At 45.9% G+C, this 25,058-nt stretch overlaps 1 protein-coding gene and 3 non-coding genes across 5 annotated transcripts in view; all 4 read right to left on the reverse strand.

Annotated features, from left to right (window-relative positions):
* Positions 1-15,149, reverse strand: part of LOC130367815 (LIM homeobox transcription factor 1-alpha-like) — a 184,612-nt gene extending 169,463 nt beyond the window's left edge. Inside the window, exon 1 of one of the 2 annotated variants that reach the window (XM_056570638.1) lies at positions 14,812-15,149. The gene's annotated coding sequence lies outside the window, so the exon portion shown is untranslated. The remainder of the gene's footprint in view (positions 1-14,811) is intronic. The other variant, XM_056570639.1, reaches the window with a different exon arrangement.
* Positions 770-842, reverse strand: TRNAM-CAU (transfer RNA methionine (anticodon CAU)). The gene has a single exon. It is a non-coding gene; the product is annotated as a tRNA-Met (tRNA).
* Positions 3,901-3,973, reverse strand: TRNAV-CAC (transfer RNA valine (anticodon CAC)). Its single transcript has one exon. It is a non-coding gene; the product is annotated as a tRNA-Val (tRNA).
* Positions 15,150-22,690: 7,541 nt separating the features above from the next.
* On the reverse strand, positions 22,691-22,762 carry TRNAE-CUC (transfer RNA glutamic acid (anticodon CUC)). The gene has a single exon. It is a non-coding gene; the product is annotated as a tRNA-Glu (tRNA).
* Positions 22,763-25,058: the final 2,296 nt, after the last annotated feature.

Below are 25,058 nucleotides of genomic sequence, written 5' to 3' on the forward strand. Positions count from 1 at the left end.
ATAAGGCAACAATGCAATAAATACATATGAATGGGGCTATGCTGTGCAGTGTACTAACTATATTCACCAAAAAGCACTGTACACAGAAATTATACAAAATATGTAATACTTTATTGAAAAAGCATGATAGAAGATACCATACACATATACATATACAAAATCCAGCACCCTTCCACCCCGACAAAAACAAACACTACTCCTACTACTACTGGGGAGAAAAGATGAAAATTGGACAAAAAAAGTAAAATGGCATAAATACCAACCCTGGATAAGATAGGACAAACAATAAATGGAAGTAAAAATGAGAAAATACATAGCAGTCCAATTTAGCATAAGAGCTACAAATAATATACAGAGCATCCTCCCCCCCCCCCAAAAAAAAGGTATTTCTTTTTCCTTTTTGGATGTGCCGTATATTATTTGTAGCTCTTATGCTAAATTGGACTACTATGTATTTTCTCATTTTTACTTCCTTCTATTTATTGTTTGTCCTATCTTTGCCAGGGTGTGCATTTATGCCTATTTACTTTATCTTTGTCCTATTTTTTTTTTAATCTTTTCTCCCCAGGAGGTGTAGTGTTTGTTTTTGTGGGGGTGGGAGAGTGTTGGATTTTATATATGTGTGTTGTATCTTTTAGTATGCTTTTTCAATAAAGTATTACATATTTTGTATAATTTCTGTGTTCATTGCTTTTTGGTGAATAAAGATTTTGATCCCTTGAAATATTCATAACGTAAAAAAAAAAAAAAAGAATAAAAATAAAACTTGTGCCCCCTGTGAGGATCGAACTCACGACCTTCAGATTATGAGACTGACGCGCTACCTACTGCGCTAAGGAGGCAGCTGATAACAACACTGAAAATAGTCTTTAAGGGTGCAGTCACACGTACAGTATCCTGTGTAGATTTCATGCTGCGGCGTTCAAAGTAAACAAAATGACTGAAGACATCGTCAAATCTGCAGGACGCTGTACATGTGAACAGTCCCTATTAAACGTATTGTCTGCTGCAAATTTGCTTCAGATGATTTTGCTGCCTATTAACCCCTTTATGACCTAACGATTTTAAATTTTTTTTTGGATCACATTCTTTTATTTCTAACATTCTAAGACCCATAACTTTTATATATTTTCATTGACAAAATTGTATTAGGATTTCTTTTTTGTGGGACAAGTTGTACTTTTCATTGGCGCACTATAATTTTATCATATAATGTATTATGGAGCCAGAAAAAAATATGGAATGGCACAATTTTAAAAGGCAATAATTTTTGTCATGGTTCACAATACAGTAAATCTAACATTCTATCTTTATTCTATTGGTCAGTACGATTCCAATGATACCAAACTTGGGTAATTTTTGTTTCGTTTGAAGGTGAAAAAAAACATGAAAACTTGAAAAAGAAAAAAAAAAAGTTTGTTCAATGCAATCTTCTGACCCCTATAACTTTTTGATTTTTCCACCTATATATTAGCTATATTAGGGTTTATTTTTTGTGCCATGAGCCATTTTGCTCCCTGCGGTTTTAACAGTACCACTTTTGCATATATTTGAATATATATGACTTTTTGATCACTTTTTATTACGTATTTTTCTGGAACGGGATAGGACCAAAAAATCTGCAATCTTGACGTTTTGAATTTTTTAGCGTTTATGCCTTTTACGGTGCAGCATCAGGAACAGCATAATTTAACCTCTTGGGGACCAAGGGCGTACCTGTATGCCCATAGCCCCCTCCCTTTCTATAACGCAGGGCCATAGCGGGTCGGACCCGGCCTCTAACAATGGCCTGGACCCGTGGCTAATAGCACGCGGTACTGATCGTGGTGCCGCACGCTATTAACCCTTTAGCCGCGGCGTTCAAAGATGATCTCCGCAGCTAAAGCAGAACTAAAATGATCCTGGCAGCTCAGTCAGGCTGATTGGGACCATCGCGATGAAACCGCGAAGTCCCGATCAGCTAGGACGCAGCAGAGGGTTCCTTACCTGCCTCCTGCGCGTCCGATCGCCTAATGACTGCTCTGTGCCTGAGATCATGGCTTTGCAGTGATCAGTGTAAAAGATCAGTGTGTGCAGTGTTATAGTCCCCTATGGGAGCTATAGCACTGCAAAAAAAAAAAAAAGTGAAAAAAAAAAAAAAAAAGTTAATAAAGATCATTTAACCCCTTCCCTAATAAAAGTTTGAATCACCCCCCTTTTCCCTTTAAAAAAAACTACTGTGTAAATAAAAATAAACATAATTGGTATCGCCGCATGCAGAAATGTCCGCATTACAAAAATATATAATTAATTAAACTGCTCGGTCAATGGCGTACGCGCCAAAAAATTCCAAAGTCCAAAATAGCGTATTTTTGGTCACTTTTTAAATCATGAAAAAATGAATAAAAAGCGATCAATAAGTTCGGTCAATACATAAATGGTACCGATAAAAACTTCAGATCACGGCGCAAAAAATGAGCCCCATATGCGGAAAAATTTTAAAGTTATAGGGGTCAGAAAAGGAAAATTATAAACATTTAAATTTTCCTGCATGTAGTTACGATTTTTTCCAGAAGTACGACAATATCCAACCTATATAAGTAGGGAATCATTTTAATCGTATGGACCTACAGAATAAAGATAAGGTGTCATTTTTACCGAAAAATGTACTATGTAGAATCGGAAGCCTCCAAAAGTTACAAAATGCAGTTGTTTCTTCAATTTTGTCGCACAATGATTTTTTTTCCATTTCCCGTAGATTTTTGAGCAAAATTACGGATGTCACTGCAAAGTAGAATTGGTGGCGCAAAAAATAAGCCATCATGTGGAATTTTAGGTGCAAAATTGAAAGGACTATGATTTTTAAAAGGTGAGGAGGAAAAAAAGGAAAGTGCAAAAATGGAAAAACCCTTGGTCCCCAAGGGGTTAATAGTTCGGACAATTACTCATGTGGCGATACCAAATATGTTCTGCTACCCAATGACTTCAATGGGAAGCAAAATCTGCTAAAGCAAATCTGCAACAGAAAATACGCATGTGTGAACGTACCCTGAGGGCTCGTTCACACGAGCATATTTCTTTTCGAACTAGCGGTGAAAAAGGGGCGGGGTCTCCGCACGCTACCAGAAGCATATTGTTACCAGCGAAATCTCCCGGAGGACCCCGCCCCTTTTCAAACACACAGCGGGAGATCTGAAGGAGGTACATTTACACCTACAGGATCTGCAGAATATGCAGCAGGTCCTGAATGTGTGAACGTTCCTATGGGTGTACTTACACATCGGATCCGCTGCAGCAGATACTGCCCAGTGCTCGGACCCCCCACGATCTATAACATATCCCCCTAGAGCAGTGGTCTTCAAACTGTGGCCCTCCAGATGTTACAAAACTACAATTCCCAGCATGCCCGGACAGCCGTTGGCTGTCCGGCATGCTGGGAGTTGTAGTTTTGTAACATCTGGAGGGCCACAGTTTGAAGACTGCTGCCCTAAAGGATAAGCTATATTTCACTACAGTTTTCCTTTAAGATGATTAGTCTAGGATTGTGTTTCCCACGCAGTGTGCCTCCAGCTGTTGCAAAACTATAGTATCCCCCCAGAGCATGCCAGACAGCACAAGGCTTGCTGTACAGGCATGCTGGATGTATAGGTTTGTAACAGCTGAGGCACTCTGGTTGGGAAACACTGGTCTAGGAATATGTCTAATGGGGCAGATTGTCAGCCCAGACCTGGCTAGTCTGAATTAGTATTATTGGTTGGGGGGGGGGGGTCTGGATTATTTTTGTAGTCTGGTTCAGGCCCTATATATAAACTATGTATCCAATTACTAGTTGACAGAACAGTGCTCTTGCATTTCTTACAGGTTTACACATTTTTTGTAGTGTGTGGGTACAGCTAAATTTATTTGAAAAAAAAAAAAAGTTGTTTCTGCCCGGTTTCGAACCGGGGACCTTTCGCGTGTGAGGCGAACGTGATAACCACTACACTACAGAAACTTCACTTGACATGCAAATCAGAGCAGGATGGTTGCCAAATATCTATGTGTACATTGCAAGACACAACTTAAATGGGCACTGTCAGATACAAAAACTTTTGATATGTTGTAAAGCATGTATAACCAACAGGTTTTGCAATTGCTTTCATTAGAAAATGTTCAGTATTTCATACAGTCAAACAACTGCCTGCTTGGACACATTACTAGTCCTGCTGTGTCCATGCGTCATCACCTATGTCATGGACACACTTCCTTGATTGACAGCTGGGAGCGCAGAGCTCATTGCTGGAGGGAAAATACTGTCAGCTTGTGTTCCTCTACTGTCAGTGAGGACAAGCTGGGAGTTGTAGTTTAACTAGTGCTTGGGGAGATGTGAGCAGACAGCATACTGAGGGAGGGGGCGGAGACCTGCACAGTGAGGCCACGCCCCCTCCATTTGAGAGGAATTCAGACTAGTGAGCTAAATAAAAAGTGTAATAAAAAATAAATAAAGGTGCTAGACACATAAAAATTAGATGTACATGGTCAGGATTAGGTGCTGAGTGATATATTTAAAAAAAAGTTTTTTTTTTGTTGGATCTGACGGATCGCTTTAAATATTTCCAATGTACAGTTCATAAAGTTATAACTATAACCAGGGGCGTTTGCTAGGTCTGCATAAGACCGGGGGATAGAGCCCATAGCCGAAGCCCAACCACCCCCCAATCACGCCCCTAACCACACCCCAGTCACGCCCCTAACCAACGCCCTCATTCACACCCAATCGCGCACAGTATACCAGCATACAAGGAGAAATATTATCTCCATACATATTACCGCTATACTGTTATTGTTCATATCTAATCAAAACTAAGACCAATATTACCAATAATACCATTCCAAAAAACTAAAATGGTCAGCATCTCCAAACAAAATGAAACACGTGCACAGATGCACACTGCTAGTTTTGTGTGTTACCAGTAGGAACAAATAATACCGCCAATACAATGACCATCACCATTACCACTGACTAATAACACTATATTTGTTACTGAATAAAAAAAACTATACAAAAGAACATATTCCCAAGTACATTCACCATACAGAGGTAGATACCAGCTGTACACAGGATCTGTATACAATGTAAGTGATTATATACAGGACCATACAGAGGTAGATACCAGCTGCACACAGGATCTGTATACCATATAGGGCTGCACGATATGTGGAAAATGTGCGATTGCGATTATGGGCCTAAATATTGCGATACTGATATGCGATGCAATATAATAAATAAATGGTGAAATCCCACCATTTCATGTCCAATCTCCTCCCTTTTACAACTATCCACCCATTTTATGCACACCGCCCATTTCACATCTCCATCTCCCCCTGTCACATTCTCCTCTCATGGTCACATCTTCACCCATCACATCTTCCCCCCCCCCCGTCACATTCTCCCCTTGTCACATCCCCCCCCCCTGTCACAATCTTCTCCCATTCACACACCCCCCCCCCCCCGTCACATTCTCCCCCCCACCTGTCACATTCCCCCCCTGCTGTCATGATCTCCCCCCCCTCCGTCACAATCTTCCCCAGTCACAATCTTCCCCCCTGTCACATTCCCACCCCCCTGTCACACTCTCCCCCCCCCCCCCTCAGAAGGTTTTTTTTTCCCCTCCCTGTGCCCTTTTACTTAGCTCAGTGTTTTACTTCCAGGGTGCCTCCAGCTGTTGTGAAACTACTACTCCAGCATGCCCAGACAGCCTTTGCCGGTCCGGGCATGCTGGGAGTTTTAGTTTTGCAACAACTGGAGGCACCCTGGTTAGGAAACACTGGGGGATATTTATCAAAGTTGTCTATGTCCTGCATCAATTTAGACCAAACTACAGGGCGTTAGGCCGGTCTTTTGTGTGCCTAATTTATCAAATGGCGCATGACTCTTGATACATTCTGTGCACAGACTTCGTGATCTATGCTTTCGTCTATATTTAAACCTCGTCCAGTATGGTCTGACATTTCGGCGTACTTTCAGCTGATGCGACTTGTCGCTGAAAAGTCGCTTTTGATAAATTCAGCACCGATGCATTTTCCAATGCATTTTTCCGTCTGAAATAGACTTGCATGCATCACGTTCTAAAAATCCTGTAGAGCAAAAGTCGCAGAAAAGTCGCACAGATTTAGACAGCGACTTTCTATGCAACACATTTAGACAGGAAAAACCAGTCTAAATCCTTTGATAAATATCCCCCACTGACTTTTAGTATTTAAATTTGTTTTTACCTGCTCTGGCCACCCCCACCTGCAACAGCATACGTGAGCCGGCCCGAGCAGATAATCACAAGTTTTCCCGGGGGGGCCGTATAGCTATATCGCAAAAAGCAAAAACAATTCGATTGCTTTTGCCATATATCGTGCAGCCCTAATACCATATAAATGATTATATACAGGACCATATAGAGGTAGATACCAGCTGTACACAGTACAGAAAGTCAAAGAAAGTAACAGCACAACTCCAAGGTTTAGATGTTCAAATCAGGGCTGAAGATTTATTGCACCATAAAACATAAAGTGCTTTGTTTTATGGTGCAATAAATCTTCAGCCCTGATTTAAACACCAAAACCTCGGAGTTGGACTCCATAAGTGATTAAGGGTACGTTCACACCGGCGTATTTTCTGCTGGAGATTTTTTCTACCGCTTTCTACCGCTCGAAAAAAAAATTTTTAATCAACTTGTGCCAGAAAGTTAAACAGATTTGTAAATTACTTCTATTAAAAAATCTTAATCCTTTCAGTACTAATCAGCTTTTGTATGATCCACAGGAAGTGCTTTTCTTTTTGAATGTCCTTTCTGCCTGACCACAGTGCTCTCTGCTGACACCTCTGTCCATTTTAGGAACTGTCCAGAACAAGATAGGTTTTCTATGGGGATTTGCTCCTACTCTGGACAGTTCCTGTGGTGCACAGTGGTCAGGCAGAAAGGAAATTCAAAAAGAAAATAACTTCCTGTGGATCATAACAGCAGCTGATAAGTACTGGAAGGATTAAGATTTTTTTAATAGAAGTAATTTATAAATCTGTTTAACTTTCTGGCACCAGTTGATTTAAAAAAAAAAGTTTTTTTCCAGTGGAATACCCCTTTAAAGTCAGTGGGCAGCAAAATCTACTAAAGCAAAAACTGCAGCAGAAAATACGCACGTGTGAACGTAGACATAAAATTATATCTAGGGACTCACAGATGGCGTCTTTTCTGATCAGTGGCGTCCTCTTTCCTTCTCTTCTCCATTCGGATCAGACCAACATGATGGCTTCTTCCAGCCAAAACTTAATCTCTTCGGCATCTGCAGGACAAACATATTAGACTCCGCATTTTTCCAGTGCCCTCCAGTGCCAGTGCCCTCCTTTACACAATCTCCCCATATATAGGCCTCCACACTATAAAAAATGCCCCCTTGGTGTCCCGCTCAGTAAAAATGGAGTCAGGTATGTAGGTGGGTAACTAGCCAGGTAGTTAGGTAGCCAGTTTTTTTTAGGTAAGTACTACTACAGAGATGTGGAAATTGTATCGCCCGACGCCCGGGACATGCAGTTTCGGGTATCGGGCAGGTGAATTCTTATGGCATTTAGCCCTGCTTCGAGCATGCAGGGCTAAATGCCTAAAGAATTCACATATAACGGGGCAATCAGTTTTGCCCTGTAACTAAACTCCTATAGACTGCAGCTGTGCGCTGCAGCCTATAGCGAGCCGAGCAGGACGACAGCATCCAGGCGTAGGCGCGTGCGATGATGTCACTCATTGCGCGCCCCTCCGTCCAGACTGAGGATGCAGTCCAGCAACAACAGTGTTCGCCGAGCCCCTGAGCCTGCCGGAGCGAACATGGGGGTAGACAGGTAGCAGGGGATAGGAGAGGAGGTGAGGTTTAGTAAATAAGGGTTGGGCTGAAATATAATGACACGAGGGGCATCAGAGGGGAGGGGGGGGGGGATATAATGATGCAGGGGTATCAGGGGGGGGAGGGGGGAATATAATGATGCAGGGGCATCAGGGGGAATATAATGATGCAGGGGCATCAGGGGGGGAGGGGGGAATATAATGATGCAGGGAGCATCAAAGGGGAGGGGGGAATATAATGGCGCAGGGGCATCAGAGGGGAGGGGGGAATATAATGGCGCAGGGGGCATCAGAGGGGAGGGGGGAATATAATGACGCAGGGAGCATCAGAGGGGAGGGGGGTATATAATGACGCAGGGGGCATCAGAGGGGAGGGGGGGATATAATGATGCAGGGGGCATCAGAGGGGAGGGGGGGATATAATGACGCAGGGGGCATCAGAGGCGGGGGACATATAATGATGCAGGGGGCATCGGGGGGGGGGGGAATATAATGACGCAGGGGGCATCAGAGGGGAGGGGGGGAAATAATGATGCAGGGGCATCAGAGGGGGGGGATATAATGACGCAGGGGGCATTGGGGGCGGGATATAATGGAGCAGGGGCATCAGGAGGGGGGAATATAATGACGGAGCAATAGAGGGGGGAATATAATGACGGAGCATTAGAGGGGAGAATATAATGGCGGAGCATCAGAGGAGGGGATATAATGACGCAGGGGGCATCAGAGGGGAGAGGGGAATATAATGGAGCAGGGGGCATCAGGAGGGGGGAATATAATGACGCAGGGGGCATCAGAGGGGGGAATATAATGACGAAGGGGGCATCAGGGGGGGGGGAATATAATGACGCAGGGGGCATCAGAGGGGAGGGGGGAATATAATAGAGCAGGGGGCATCAGGAGGGGGGAATATAATGACAGGGAGCATCAGAGGGGGGAATATAATGACGAAGGGGGCATCAGAGGGGAGGGGGGGAATATAATAATGCAGGGGCATCAGGGGGGAGGGGGGAATATAATGACACATGGGCATCAGGGGGTAGGGGGAATATAATGACGCAGGGGCATCAGAGGGGAGGGGGGAATATAATGACGCAGGGGGCATCAGAGGGGGGGAATATAATGACGCAGGGGGCATCAGAGGGGAAGGGGAATATAATGATGCAGGAGGGATCAGAGGGGGGGGGAATATAATGACGCAGGGGGCATTAGAGGGGGGAATATAATGATGCAGGGGGCATCAGAGGGAATATAATGACGCAGGGGGCATCAGAGGGGAGGGGGTGGAATATAATGACGCAGTGGGCATCGGAGGGGAGGGGGTATATAATGAAGTAGGAGGCATCAGAGCAGGGGGGAATATAATGATGCAGGGAGCATCAGAGGGGAGCGGGGAATATAATGGCGGAGCATTAGAGGGGGGATATAATGACTGAGCATTAGAGGGGGGAATATAATGGCGGAGCATCAGAGGAGGGGATATAATGACGAAGGGGGCATCAGAGGGGAGGGAGGGAAATATAATGATGCAGGGGGCATCAGAGGGGGGGGATATGACGACGCAGGGGGCATCGAAAGGGGGGAATATAATGACGCAGGGGGCATCAGAGGGGAGGGGGGAATATAATGGAGCAGGGGGCATCAGGAGGGGGGAATATAATGACAGGGAGCATCAGAGGGGGAATATAATGACAAAGGGGGCATCAGAGGGGAGGGGGGGAAATATAATGATGCAGGGGGCATCAGAGGGGGGGGAATATGACGACGCAGGGGGCATCAGGGGGGGAATATAATGACGCAGGGGCATCAGAGGGGAAAGGGTAATATAATGACGCAGGGGGCATCAGAAGGGAGGGGGGAATATAATGACTCAGGGGGGGGAATATGGCGACGCAGGGGGCATCAGGGGGGGAATATAATGACGCAGGGGGCATCAGAGGGGAAAGGGTAATATAATGACGCAGGGGGCATCAGAAGGGAGGGGGGAATATAATGACGCAGGGGGCATCAGAGGGGAGTGGGTATATAATGACGCAGGGAGCATCAGAGGGGAGGGGGGAATATAATGACACAGGGGGCATCATAGGGGGGGATATAATGACGCAAGGGGCATCAGAGGGGGGGATATAATGATGCAGGGGGCATCAGAGGGGTGGAATATAATGACGCAGGCCAGGGGGCATCAGAGGGGGGGGGGATATAATGACGCAGGGGCATCAGAGGGGAGAGGGGGAATATAATGATGCAGGGGGCATCAGAGGGGGGGAATATAATGACACAGGGGGCATCAGAGGGGGGAATATATTGACGCAGTGGGCATCAGAGGGGAGGGGGGGAATATAATGGAGCAGGGGGCATCAGGAGGGGGGAATATAATGACGGAGCATCAGAGGGGGGGGATATAATGACGAAGCATCAGAGGGGGGGGATATATTGACGCAGGGGGCATCAGAGGGGAGGGGGGGATATAATGGAGCAGGGGGCATCAGGAGGGGGGAATATAATGACGCAGGGGGCATCAGAGGGGGGAATATAATGACGAAGGGGGCATCAGAGGGGAGGGGGGGAATATAATAATGCAGGGGGCATCAGAGGGGGGGATATGACGACGCAGGGGGCATCAGGGGGGGGGAATATAATGACGCAGGGGGCATCAGAGGGGAGGGGGGGAATATAATGGAGCAGGGGGCATCAGGAGGGGGGAATATAATGACAGGGAGCATCAGAGGGGGGAATATAATGACGAAGGGGGCATCAGAGGGGAGGGGGGGAATATAATAATGCAGGGGGCATCAGAGGGGGGGGATATGACGACGCAGGGGGCATCAGGGGGGGGGGGAATATAATGACGCAGGGGGCATCAGAGGGGAGGGGGGAATATAATGGAGGGGGGAATATAATGACAGGGAGCATCAGAGGGGGGAATATAATGACGAAGGGGGCATCAGAGGGGAGGGGGGGAATATAATAATGCAGGGGCATCGGGGGGGAGGGGGGAATATAATGACGCATGGGCATCAGGGGGGTAGGGGGAATATAATGACGCAGGGGCATCAGAGGGGAAGGGGGAATATAATGACGCAGGGGGCATCAGAGGGGGGGAATATAATGACGCAGGGGGCATCAGAGGGGAAGGGGAATATAATGATGCAGGAGGGATCAGAGGGGGGGGGAATATAATGACGCAGGGGGCATTAGAGGGGGGAATATAATGATGCAGGGGGCATCAGAGGGAATATAATGACGCAGGGGGCATCAGAGGGGAGGGGGTGGAATATAATGACGCAGTGGGCATCGGAGGGGAGGGGGTATATAATGAAGTAGGAGGCATCAGAGGAGGGGGGAATATAATGATGCAGGGAGCATCAGAGGGGAGCGGGGAATATAATGGCGGAGCATTAGAGGGGGGAATATAATGACTGAGCATCAGAGGGGGGGATATAATGACTGAGCATTAGAGGGGGGAATATAATGGCGGAGCATCAGAGGGGGGGATATAATGACGAAGGGGGCATCAGAGGGGAGGGAGGGAAATATAATAATGCAGGGGGCATCAGAGGGGGGGGGATATGACGACGCAGGGGGCATCGAAAGGGGGGAATATAATGACGCAGGGGGCATCAGAGGGGAGGGGGGAATATAATGGAGCAGGGGGCATCAGGAGGGGGGAATATAATGACGGAGCATCAGAGGGGGAATATAATGACAAAGGGGGCATCAGAGGGGAGGGGGGGAAATATAATGATGCAGGGGGCATCAGAGGGGGGGGAATATGACGACGCAGGGGGCATCAGGGGGGGAATATAATGACGCAGGGGCATCAGAGGGGAAAGGGTAATATAATGACGCAGGGGGCATCAGAAGGGAGGGGGGAATATAATGACGCAGGGGGCATCAGAGGGGAGGGGGGGGAAATATAATGATGCAGGGGGCATCAGAGGGGGGAATATGGCGACGCAGGGGGCATCAGGGGGGGAATATAATGACGCAGGGGGCATCAGAGGGGAAAGGGTAATATAATGACGCAGGGGGCATCAGAAGGGAGGGGGGAATATAATGACGCAGGGGGCATCAGAGGGGAGTGGGTATATAATGACGCAGGGGGCATCAGAGGGGAGGGGGGAATATAATGACACAGGGGGCATCATAGGGGGGGATATAATGACGCAAGGGGCATCAGAGGGGGGGATATAATGATGCAGGGGGCATCAGAGGGGTGGAATATAATGACGCAGGCCAGGGGGCATCAGAGGGGGGGGGATATAATGACGCAGGGGCATCAGAGGGGAGAGGGGGAATATAATGATGCAGGGGGCATCAGAGGGGGGGAATATAATGACACAGGGGGCATCAGAGGGGGGAATATATTGACGCAGGGGGCATCAGAGGGGAGGGGGGGAATATAATGGAGCAGGGGGCATCAGGAGGGGGGAATATAATGACGAAGGGGGCATCAGAGGGGAGGGGGGGAATATAATAATGCAGGGAGCATCAGAGGGGAGGGGGGAATATAATGGCGGAGCATTAGAGGGGGGAATATAATGACTGAGCATCAGAGGGGGGATATAATGACGAAGGGGGCATCAGAGGGGAGGGGGGGGAAATATAATGATGCAGGGGGCATAAGAGGGGGGGGATATGACGACGCAGGGGGCATCGGAGGGGGGGAATATAATGACGCAGGGGGCATCAGAGGGGAGGGGAGAATATAATGGAGCAGGTGGCATCAGGAGGGGGGAATATAATGACAGGGAGCATCAGAGGGGGAATATAATGACGAAGGGGGAATCAGAGGGGAGGGGGGGAAATATAATGATGCAGGGGGCATCAGAGGGGGGGAATATGACGACGCAGGGGGCATCAGGGGGGGAATATAATGACGCAGGGGGCATCAGAGGGGAAAGGGTAATATAATGACGCAGGGGGCATCAGAAGGGAGGGGGGAATAGAATGACGCAGGGGGCATCAGAGGGGAGGGGGGGAATATAATGATGCAGGGGGCATCAGAGGGGGGGAATATGGCGACGCAGGGGGCATCAGGGGGGGGAATATAATGACGCAGGGGGCATCAGAAGGGAGAGGGGAATATAATGACGCAGGGGGCATCAGAGGGGAGGGGGTATATAATGACGCAGGGGGCATCAGAGGGGAGGGGGGAATATAATGACACAGGGGGCATCAGAGGGGGGGATATAATGACGCAGGGGGCATCAGAGGGGGGGATATAATGATGCAGGGGGCATCAGAGGGGGGGAATATAATGACGCAGGCCAGGGGGCATCAGAGGGGGGGGGGATATAATGACGCAGGGGCATCAGAGGGGAGGGGGGGAATATAATGATGCAGGGGGCATCAGAGGGGGGGAATATAATGACACAGGGGGCATCAGAGGGGGGAATATATTGACGCAGGGGGCATCAGAGGGGAGGGGGGGGAATATAATGATGCAGGGGGCATCAGAGGGGGGAATATAATGACGCAGGGGGCATCAGAGGGGAGGGGAATATAATGGCGCAGGGGGCATGGGGGGGAATATAATGGAGCAGGGGGCATCAGGAGGGGGGAATATAATGACAGGGAGCATCAGAGGGGGGGGGATATAATGGCGTAGGGGGCCCTACTTGATCCCTACCTGATAAAGGGACATACCTACCTGAAGGGGGACTACCTACTTAAAGGAATACTGTAGTGAAAAAAAAAGTGATCGCGGGGTCTGACCGCTGGGACAACCCCCCATTTCTTGTATGAGGCCCCAGCAGTGGGCATGAAGGAAATGTTCTGTACCTGCATGACACGGCTGCTGAAATGCCCCCTCAATGTATCTATGGGATACATGGGGGGGGGGCCTGTTGGTCGCTGTGTCATGCGGACAATCCCCCATTCCTGCCGGGGCCCCTTACAAAAGATCGGGGGGAGGGGTTCCCCAGCGGTCAGGATAAGTTATTTTGCACTGCAGTATTCCATTAATGGGGCGGACTTACTTATCAGGGACCCTATACATCTAATGGGGTGACATACTGGTCTGCCTATCAAGTTTTTATTGATAAAAGACCCCATTTCCACACCCCTGAGGTAGTCAGATATGTAGCTAGGCAATTGGTGACAGTAGGTGAGTGTTTCCCAACCAGGGTGTCTTCAGCTGTTGCAATACTTTAACTCTCAGCATGCTCAAACAGCCTTTGGCTGTCTAGGCTTGCTGGGAGTTGTAGTTTTGAAACACCTGGAGGCACCCTGGTTGTGGAACACTGCCTTGGAAGCCTTTCAATGCAGTGTTTTTTTTTTATTTTATTTTATTTTTTTACACCCAAGGTGCCTCTAGAGGTTTCAAAACTACAACTCCCAGCCAGCCCAGTCCAGGCATGCTGAGAGTTGTAGTTTTCCTACATCTACAAAGAGACGCAAGATGGCTGTGGGGTGGTGGTGTGGCCTACACCTCTACCCCACCTCTTCCCCATGGATCAAATACCTTTCTGCCAAACCGGCTTTTCCAGGTCCACACCGAGCCTCCTGAATGCCACAGCTCTCCCGAGATCCAGGCTGCCCACCCCCCCCCCCCAAAAAGAAAAAAAATGACATAAAATTGCACTGCATAATCAAGAGTTCAAGAGCTGCACAGCAATGCATATTAATCTGCAGCATTAGGTAAGCAGCAGTTCCCCCACATTAGATAGGTAGCATAGTTCCACCAAATTAGGTAGGAAGCATAGTTTCCCCACATTAGATAGGGAGCATAGTTCCACCAAATTAGGTCGGCACCATAGTTCCCCCACATTAGGTAGGCAGCATAGTTCCCCACATTAGGTAGGAAGCATAGTTCTCCAACATTAGGTAGCAGTTTCCCTTCCCCACATTAGGCAGCATAGTTTCCCCACATTAGGTAACATAGTTTCTCTACATTAGGTAGCATAGTTTCCCCCCCCCCCACCCCGACACAAACCCACAGAGAGAGACACACAGACACACTCACCTGGCCTGCGCAGAGCTTCTTCTCTCTGGTGGCGGCCTGACAAGTGACGTCACTGATATCCTCCTGCGTGGGTCTGCGGAGGAACGTCACTTGCACGATGTCCTCATCAGATCGGGCCGGCTCACTGTCTTGAAGTAGCTTTAAAACAGTGAGCGGCGGTGCAGCAGCAGGGCCAACCTAGGTGGCCCAAAAAAAAAATTATAAATTGGCTCTGTGAGAGACCTGAGGCTATTGGCATGACACCCGGGGCTATAGCCCCTGACTATAACACTTTCAATTTTCCACCTACCGACCAATATGAGGGATTGTTTTTTGCGCCACCGATTGTACTTTGTAATGATATCACTCTTTTTACCACAGAATCTACGGCAAAATCAAAAGAAATTAATTTGTGGGGCAAAATTGAAAAAAAAAACAAATGTAATTTTGCAACTTTTGGGGGCTTATGTTTCTACGCAGTGCCCTTTTTGGAAAAAAATACACTTTATCTTTATTCTGTAGGTTCATATGATTGAAATGATACACAATTTATACAGGCTTTGTTTAATTTTACTACTTGTAAAAGCTTTTGTAGGAAAATGACTATACATGAAATTTTCATCTTCTGACCTCTATAACTTTTTTATTTTTCCGTATACGGGGCTGTTTGAGGGCGAATTTTCTGCAATGTGATCTGTAGTTTTTATTAGTGCAATTTTTGTTTTGATGGGTCTTCTTGATCTGGTATATGAAGTGACAAAAAATATGCAATTCTGGACCTTTGTATTTTTCTATGTTTACGTCATTGATGGTACGGTTTAATTAACATTTTATTTTAATATTTTAGACATATGCATGCAGCGATACCACATGTTTATTTTTTTTTTAACATCATCTTATTAACCCCTTAAGGACCAGGCCCATTTTGGCCTTAAGGACCAGACCAATTTTATTTTTGCATTTTTGTTTTTTCCTCCTCGCCTTATGAAAATCATAACTCTTTTATATTTCTATCCACAGACCCATATGAGGGCTTGTTTTTTGCATCACCAATTGTACTTTGTAATTACATCATTTATTTTACCATAAAATGCATTTTTTTGCACATCTGACCACTGTCACTTTAAACATTAATAACTCTGGGATGCTTTTACCTTTCATTCTGATTCCGAGATTGTTTTTTCGTGACATATTCTACTTTATGTTAGTGGTAAAATTTTGTCGATACTAGCATCATTTCTTGGTCAAAAAAATTTATGAAAAAATTGAACATTTTGCATTTTTTTTTAACTTTGAAGCTCTCTGCTTATAAGGAAAATGAATATTCCAAATAAATTATATATTGATTCACATATACAATATGTCTACTTTATGTTTCCATCATAAAGTTCACATGTTTTTACTTTTGGAAAACATCAGAGGGCTTCAAAGTAAAGCAGCAAGTTTCCAATGTTTCACAAAATTTTCATAATCAAAATTTTCAGGGACCAGTTCTGTTTTGAAGTGGATTTGAAAGGCCTTCATATTATAAATACCCCACAAATGACCCCATTATAAAAACTGCACCCCTCAAAGTATTCAAAATGACATTCATAAGGTTTGTTAACCCTTTAGGTGTTTCACAGGAATAGCAGAAAATTGAAGGAGAAAATTCAAAATCTTCATTTTTTACACTGGCATGTTCTTGTAGACCCAGTTATTGAATTTGTAGAAGGGGAGAGAAATAAAAGGAGAGAAATATTCCTAAAATGTGTAACCCAATTTCTCTCGAGTAAGGAAATACCTCATATGTGTATGTCAATTGTTCGGCGGGCGCAGTAGAGGGCTCAGAAGGGAAGGAGCGACAGTGGGATTTTGGAGAGTGAGTTTTTCTGAAATGGTTTTTGGGGGGCATGTTGCATTTAGGAAGCCCCTATGGTGCCAGAACAGCAGAAAAAAAACACATGACATACTATTTTTGGAAACTACACCCCTGAAGGCACGTAACAAGGGGTCCAGTGAGCCTTAACACCCCACTGGTGCTTGACGACTTTTCGTTAAAGTTGGATGTGTAAATGATTTTTTTTTTTCACTAAAATGCTAGTTTTCCCTCAAATTTTACATTTTTACAAGGGATAATAGGACAAAATGCCCCCCAAAATCTGTAACCCCATCTCTTCTGAGTATGGAAATACCCCATGTGTGGACATCAAGTGCTCTGCTGGCGTACTACAATGCTCAGAAGAGAAGGAGCGCCATTGAGCTTTTGGGAAAAAAATTGTTTGGAATGGAAGTCAGGGGCCATGTGCGTTTACAAAGCCCCCCGTGCTGCCAGAACAGTGGACCCCCCCACATGTGACCCTATTTTGGAAACTACACCCCTCACAGAATTTAATAAGGGGTGTAATGAGTATTTACACCCCACTGGCGTTTGACAGATCTTTGGAACAGTGGGCTTTGCAAATGAAAAATTACATTTTTCATTTTCACGGACCACTGTTCCAAAAATCTGTCAGACACCTGTGGGGCGTAAATGCTCACTGTACCCCTTGTTACATTACGTGAGCGGTGTAGTTTCCAAAATGGGGTCACATGTGGCAGATGTTGCAAAACTACAACTCCCAGCAAGCCCACACAGCTGTTTGGGCATGCTGGAATATGTAGTATTGCAACAGCTGGAGGGCTACAGTTTGAGACCACTATATAATGTATCCCTCCAGTGTCCATTGTTCTGGCACTATGGGGGCTTTGTAAACACTAGTGGCCTTCAATTCCGGACAAATTTTCTCTTCAAAAGCCCAATGGCGCTCCTTCTCTTCTGAGCATTGTAGTTCACCCGCAGAGCACTTTACATCCACATATGGGGTATGTTCTTACTCAGAAGAAATGGGGTTACAAATTTTGGGGGGCTTTTTTCCTATTTTCCCTTGTGAAAATGAAAAATTTAGGGTAACAACAGCATTTTAGTGAAAAAAGTTTTTTTGAAGAATTTTTCATTAAACACCTGTGGGGTGTTAATGCTCACTATACCCCTTGTTATATTCTGTGAGGGGTGTAGTTTCCAAAATGGGGTCACATGTCGGTATTTCTTTTTTTGCGTTTATGTCAGAACCGCTGTAAAATCAGCCACCCCTGTGCAAATCACCAATTTAGGCCTCATATGTACATAGTGCGCTCTCACTCCTGAGCCTTGTTGTGCGCCCGCAGAGCATTTTACGCCCACATATGGGGTATTTCCGTACTCAGGAGAAATTGCGTTACAAATTTTGGGGGTCTTTTTTTCCCTTTTACCGCTTGTGAAAATAAAAAGTATGGGGCAACACCAGCATGTTAGTGCAAAATTTTGTATTTCTTTTTACAATAACAAGCTGGTGTAGCCCCCAACTTTTCCTTTTTATAAGGGGTAAAAGGAGAAAAAGCCCCCCAAAATTTGTAGTGCAATTTCTCCCGAGTATGGAAATACCCCATATGTGACCCTAAACTGTTTCCTTGAAATATGACAGGGCTCCGAAGTGAGAGAGCGCCATGCGCATTTGAGGACTAAATTAGGGATTGCATAGGGGTGGACATAGGGGTATTCTACGCCAGTGATTCCCAAACAGGGTGCCTCCAGCAGTTGCTAAACTCCCAGCATGCCTGGACAGTCAGTGGCTGTCCAGAAATGCTGGGAGTTGTTGTTTTGCAACAGCTTGAGGCTCCGTTTTGGAAACACTGCCATACAATACGTTTTTAATTTTTATTGGGGGGGGGGGGGACAGTGTAAGGGGGTGTATATGTAGTGGTTTACCCTTTATTATGTGTTGGTGTAGTGTAGTGTATTGTAGTGTTTTTAGGGTACATTCACACGGTGAGTTTCCCGGTAGGAGTTTTCGCTGCGGCGAAAAATTTGCTGCAGTCCAAACTTTAAGCAGGAAACTTACTGTAAACCTGCCCGTGTGAATGTACTCTGTACAAACCTCCAGCTGTTTCAAAACTACATCTCCCAGCATGTACTGACAGACCGTGCATGCTGGGAGTTGTACTTTTGCAACAGCTGGAGGCACACTGGTTGGAAAACCTTCAGTTAGGTTCTAACTCAGTATTTTCCAACCAGTGTGCCTCCAGCTGTTGCAAAACTACAACACCCAGCATGTACTGATCACCAAAGGGCATGCTGGGAGATGTAGTTATGCAACAGCTGGAGGTACGCAACTACAACTCTCAGCATGCCAAGACAGCTGTTTGGGCATGCTAGGATTTGCAGTTGTGCAACACCTGGAGGGCTACAGTTTTAGAGAACAATGCAAAGTGTGTAGTGGTCACTAAACTGTGGTCCTCCAGATGTTGCAAAACTACAACTTTCAGCATGCACTGACTGTCTGGGCATGCTGGGAGTTGTAGTTTTGCAACATCTGAAGTGGCACAGTTTGGAGACCACTATATGGTGGTCTCCAAACTGTAGCCCTCCAGATGTTGCAAAACTACAACTCCCAGCATGCCCAGACAGTCAGGGATGCTGGGCGTGTAGTTTTGCAATATCTGGCCCTTCAGATGTAGCAGAACTATAACTCCCTGAGCGTTAACGGGACGGGGAGTACAGCTGCGGGGGGCGGGGAGTACAGCTGCGGGCGTGGGGCGCTCGGGGGGAGGCACACTGATGACAGCGGCATCGGGATCCCGATAGCGCTGTGGATCAACAGTAAATGTATATGAGGCAGCCGTATGAGCTGCGTACGTGTGAACTTCTGTCGGGCCACAGAGGCCATGAGAGCTCCGTGCAGCTTCAGCTATCACAGGGAGAGGAGATCCTCTCCCTGTGATAGCCAAACTGACACTGCTGTGCGCATCGATGCGTGACGTTTAAATATGTCACGTGACAAGAGAGAGCCAATAGGATGTGATGGAGGCGGACCATCTCATTCTATGGCAAATCTCATTCTACGGCAATGCACCGGACAGCCATAGACTGTCCTGACAGGCTGGGAGTCTTGCAACAGCTGGAGGCACCCTGTTTGGGAAACACTGCTGTAGGGTTTTGGTGGAGCCAAGCCCCGTCCTTGTAACCGGGTCCACCACTATTGCAAATTCCTTATGCAGGCCTCAAATGCGCATGGAGCTCTCTCACTTCAGAACCCTGTCGTATTTCAAGGCAACAGTTTTGGGCCACATATGGGGTATCTCCGTACTCGAGAGAAATTGCGTTACAAATTTGTGGGGGGATTTTTCTCCCATTACCCTTTTTTTCATTTACACATCCGAATTTAACGAAAAGTCGTCAAACACCTGTGGGGTGTAAAGGCTCAGCGGACCCCTTGTTACGTGCCTTGAGAGGTGAAGTTTCCAAAATAGTATGCCATGTGTTTTTTTTTTGCTGTTCTGGCACCATAGGGGGCTTCCTAAATGTGACATGCCCCCAAAAACCATTTCAGCAAAATTCACTCTCCAAAATCCCATTGTCGCTCCTTCCCTTCTGAGCCCTCTACTGCGCCCGCCGAACACTTGACATACACATATGAGGTATTTCCATACTTGAGAGAAATTGGGTTACAAATTTTGGGGGGCTTTTTCTCCTATTACCCCTTGTAAAATTTCAAAAACTGGGTCTACAAGAACATGCGAGTGTAAAAAATGAAGATTTTGAATTTTCTCCTTCACTTTGCTGCTATTCCTGTGAAACACCTAAAGGCTTAACACACTTACTGAATGTCATTTTGAATACTTTGAGGGATGCAGTTTTTATAATGGTGTAATTTATGGGGTATTTCTAATACAAAGGCCCTTCAAATCCACTTCAAACCTGAACTGGCCCCTGAAAAAGTCCGATTTTGAAAATTTTGTGAAAAATTGGAAAATTGCTGCTGAACTTTTAAGCCCTCTGATGTTTTCCAAAAGTAAAAACTTGTCAACTTTATGATGCAAACCTAAAGTAGACATATTGTATATGTAAATCAATATATGATTTATTTGGAATGTCTGTTTTCCTTACAAGCAGAGAGCTTTAAAGTTAGAAAAATGCAACATTTTAAATTTTTTCATCAAATTTTGGAATTTTTCACCAAGAAATGATGCAAGTATCGACAAAAATTTACCACTAACCTAAAGTAGAATATGTAATGAAAAAACAATCTCGGAATCAGAATGAAAAGTAAAAGCATCCCAGAGTTATTAATGCTTAAAGTGAAAGGGGTCAGATGTGCAAAAAATGCTCCCGTCCTAGGGGTTATAATGGGCTGAGGCCCCAAGGAGTTAAATGGGCACTGTCATGAAATAAAAAAAATTGATATGTTGTAGTACTTAAGTACTACAACATATATCTAATATACTTTAATTAAAAAAAGTGATTTTAAACAAGTTTTAAATCACTTTTAAATTCGGCCACTAGGGGTCGCCCTCCTAGTGGCCGAATGCATTCTGCAGTGACGTCACTACTGGATTTCGACTCATTTCAGCCTGGCAATGAGTCGAAATCCAGTCACTGCGGTGCTCGCTCCCGCCTGTCAATCAAACAGGCGAGAGCGAGCACGCTGATAGCTGGGGCTGCACACATTGGCCAGCTCCACTGGCCTTGCGCGCGGTCCCGCCCACGTTACCCTGTCCGGAGGCAGCTCATTCATCCTCCGGTAAGTCTGCACCCCTAGAGGAATGGGGTGGGGGAAGCGGGGTTCGGGGGAGCGCCACCGCTCAGCACTAGAGGCATGGGGGGGGAGCGGGGTTTGGAAGGGCGCCACCGCCGCTGCTGCTGCTCCCGAAGTAGCACTGCTGCGCTGGTTAAACAAAGTTATTGTTTTCACCACAGGGTGCCTCCAGCTGTTTCACCACTACAACTCCCAGAATGCCCTGACAGCCAGTAGATGTCAGGGCAAGCTGGGAGTTGTAGTGGTGAAACAGCTGGAGGCACACTGTATAGTGAGCTAAGGGCGGAAGTGCCGGCCCCAGCAGGCATCAGTGACGTGGTGCCTGCTGGGGAACTCTGCCTGGTAGTGAGCACACTGCCAGGCATACAAAAAGGCATTTTAATATAGTAAAAAAAAATGTAAAGGCAGGGAGGGGTTAGGGATAGATGGGCAATAGGCAGGGACAGAAAACAAAAATGGATGATGGGAGCTACCCTTTAAGATTTTTTTAATAGAAGTAATTTGAAAATCTGTTTAACTTTCTGGCACCAGTTGATTAAAAAAGTTTCCCACCGGAGTACCCCTTTAAGGTGAAAATGGGCTTGGTCCTTAAAGGGGTACTCTGCACCCATAGACATCTTATCCCCTATCCAAAGGATAGGGGATAAGATGTCAGATCGCCGGGGTCCCCTGGGATCTCCGCAGCAGCACCCACCTGTACGGCTTCCACCTCACAACAGTAACGCTGGAGGCTTCGGATCCCGACCACAATGGCGGACGAGCGTGACGTGACACTCCGCCCCGTGTGATGTCACGCCCCGCCCCCTCAATGCAAGTCTATAGGAGGTCTGTCACGCCCCCTCCCATAGACTTGCATTGAGGGGGCGGGGTGTGATGTCACACGGGGCGAAGTCGTGACGTCACGCTCGTCCGCCATTGTGGTCGGGATCCGAAGCCTCCAGTGTTGCTGGTGTGAGGTGGAAGTCGTACAGGTGGGTGCTGCTGCCGCGATCCCGGGGGTCCCCAGCAGCGGGAGGTTAAGGGGTTAATGGTAAAATGAGTAATGTTATTACAAAGAACAGTTGTTTGCACAAAAAACAAGCCCTTATATAAGTCTGTGGATGGAAATATAAGAGTAATGATTTTTAGAAGGCGAGAATAAAAAAAACAAAAGGTCAAAATGTGCTGTGTCCGTAAGGGGTTAAATATATCCAATATATTTATAATAGGTATCAGCGTAGCATCAACCTGTGTATATGTATAGATAGATATACATATATAATTCATACATGAAATTTATCAGCTACAAAAGTAGAAAAATTAATCTCTTCCCTGACCGGGAATCGAACCCGGGCCGCGGCGGTGAGAGCGCCGAATCCTAACCACTAGACCACCAGGGAAACTACCTGTGCCCAGAGAGATGCCCCTCCAGGTGTCTCCGAACATTGTCATGGTTGCTATTGATCATGGCATCACAAGGGTTAAACAGTTGGAATCTAATTTTTGTCTACAGTCACAAGACCAAAAACAACTGCTGTGACCCCACACTTAAAGGGGTTATCCAGAAAAAAAAACTTATTTTTTTTATATCAACTGGCTCCAGAAAGTTAAACAGATTTGTAAATTACTTCTATTGAAAAATCTTAATCCTTTCAATAATTATCAGCTACTGAAGTTGAGTTGTTGTTTTTTGTCTGAGAACAGTGCTTTCTGCTGAAATCTCTGCTTGTCTCGGGAACCGCCCAGTTTAGAAGAGGTTTGCTATGGGGATTAGCTTCTAAACTGGGCTGTTCCCGAGACACGTGTCATCAGAGAGCACTTAGAAAGAAAAGAACAACTCAATTTTATCAGCTCATAAGTACTGAAAGGATTAAGATTTTTTTAATAGAAGTAATTTACAAATCTGTTTAACTTTCTGGAGCCAGTTGATATATAAAAAAAAGTTTTTTCCTGGAATACCCCTTTAACCCCTTAACGACGCAGGACGTATATTTACGTCCTGCGCCGGCTCCCGCGATATGAAGCGGGATCGCGCCGCGATCCCGCATCATATCGCGTCGGTCCCGGCGCTAATCAACGGCCGGGACCCGCGGCTAATACCACACATCGCCGATCGCGGCGATGTGCGGTATTAACCCTTTAGAAGCGGCGGTCAAAGCTGACCGCCGCTTCTAAAGTGAAAGTGACCCGGCTGCTCAGTCGGGCTGTTCGGGACCGCCGCGGTGAAATCGCGGCGTCCCGAACAGCTGATCGGACACCGGGAGGGCTCTTACCTGCCTCCCCGGTGTCCGATCGACGAATGACTGCTCCATGCCTGAGATCCAGGCAGGAGCAGTCAAGCGCCGATAATGCTGATTACAGGCGTGTTAATGCACGCCAGTGATCAGCATTAGAGATCAGTGTGTGCAGTGTTATAGGTCCCTATGGGACCTATAACACTGCAAAAAAAATGTAAAAAAAAAGTGTTAATAAAGGTCATTTAACCCCTTCCCTAATAAAAGTTTGAATCACCCCCCTTTTCCCATAAAAAAAATAAAACAGTGTAAAAAAAATAAAAAATAAACATATGTGGTATCGCCGCGTGCGTAGATGTCCGAACTATAAAAATATATCATTAATTAAGCCGTACGGTCAATGGCGTACGCGCAAAAAAATTCCAAAGTCCAAAAAAGCGTATTTTGGTCACTTTTTATATCATTAAAAAATGAATAAAAAGTGATCAAAAAGTCCGATCAAAACAAAAATCATACCGATAAAAACTTCAGATCACGGCGCAAAAAATGAGTCCTCATACCACCCCATACGTGGAAAAATAAAAAAGTTATAGGGGTCGGAAGATGACATTTTTAAACGTATAAATTTTCCTGCATGTAGTTATGATTTTTTCCAGAAGTGCGACAAAATCAAACCTATATAAGTAGGGTATCATTTTAACCGTATGGACCTACAGAATAAAGATAAGGTGTAATTTTTACCGAAATATGCACTGCGTAGAAACGGAAGCCCCCAAAAGTTACAAAATGGCGTTTTTTTTCGATTTTGTCGCACAATGATTTTTTTTTCCGTTTCGCCGTGCATTTTTGGGTAAAATGACTAATGTCACTGCAAAGTAGAATTGGCGACGCAAAAAATAAGCCATAATATGGATTTTTAGGTGGAAAATTGAAAGGGTTATGATTTTTAAAAGGTAAGGAGGAAAAAACGAAAGTGCAAAAACGGAAAAACCCTGAGTCCTTAAGGGGTTAATGTCCTAATTACACCGTGCTGGGTGCTAATAATTTATATCAAGTGGCATCAAAGGGTTAAAGTCATGCCAAGTGTTATCACTGCAGGAGACAGAACAGCCAACACATGTTGTGCTAGCTATTTATAGGAACTGAATGTAATGGACATCCCAGAGCCTTCAGTGTTTAACCCCTTAAAGACACTTTCATTTTTGCATTTTCAGTTTCTCCTACCCGCCTTCTAAGAGCCATAACTCTTATTTTACAATCTACAGACCCATATGAGGGCTTGTTTTTGGTGCAACCCATTGTACTTTGCAATGACACCTCTCTATTAACCCTTAAAGGGGTACTCTGGCACTAAAACATCTTATCCCCTATCCTAAGGATAGGGGATAAGATGCCTGATCGTGGGGGTCCCGCCGCTGGGGACCCCGTGATCTTCCACCCCGCACCCTGTTAGAATCAGCCC

Source organism: Hyla sarda, chromosome 4 (genome assembly GCF_029499605.1).
Source record: "Hyla sarda isolate aHylSar1 chromosome 4, aHylSar1.hap1, whole genome shotgun sequence".
NCBI lineage: Eukaryota > Metazoa > Chordata > Amphibia > Anura > Hylidae > Hyla > Hyla sarda.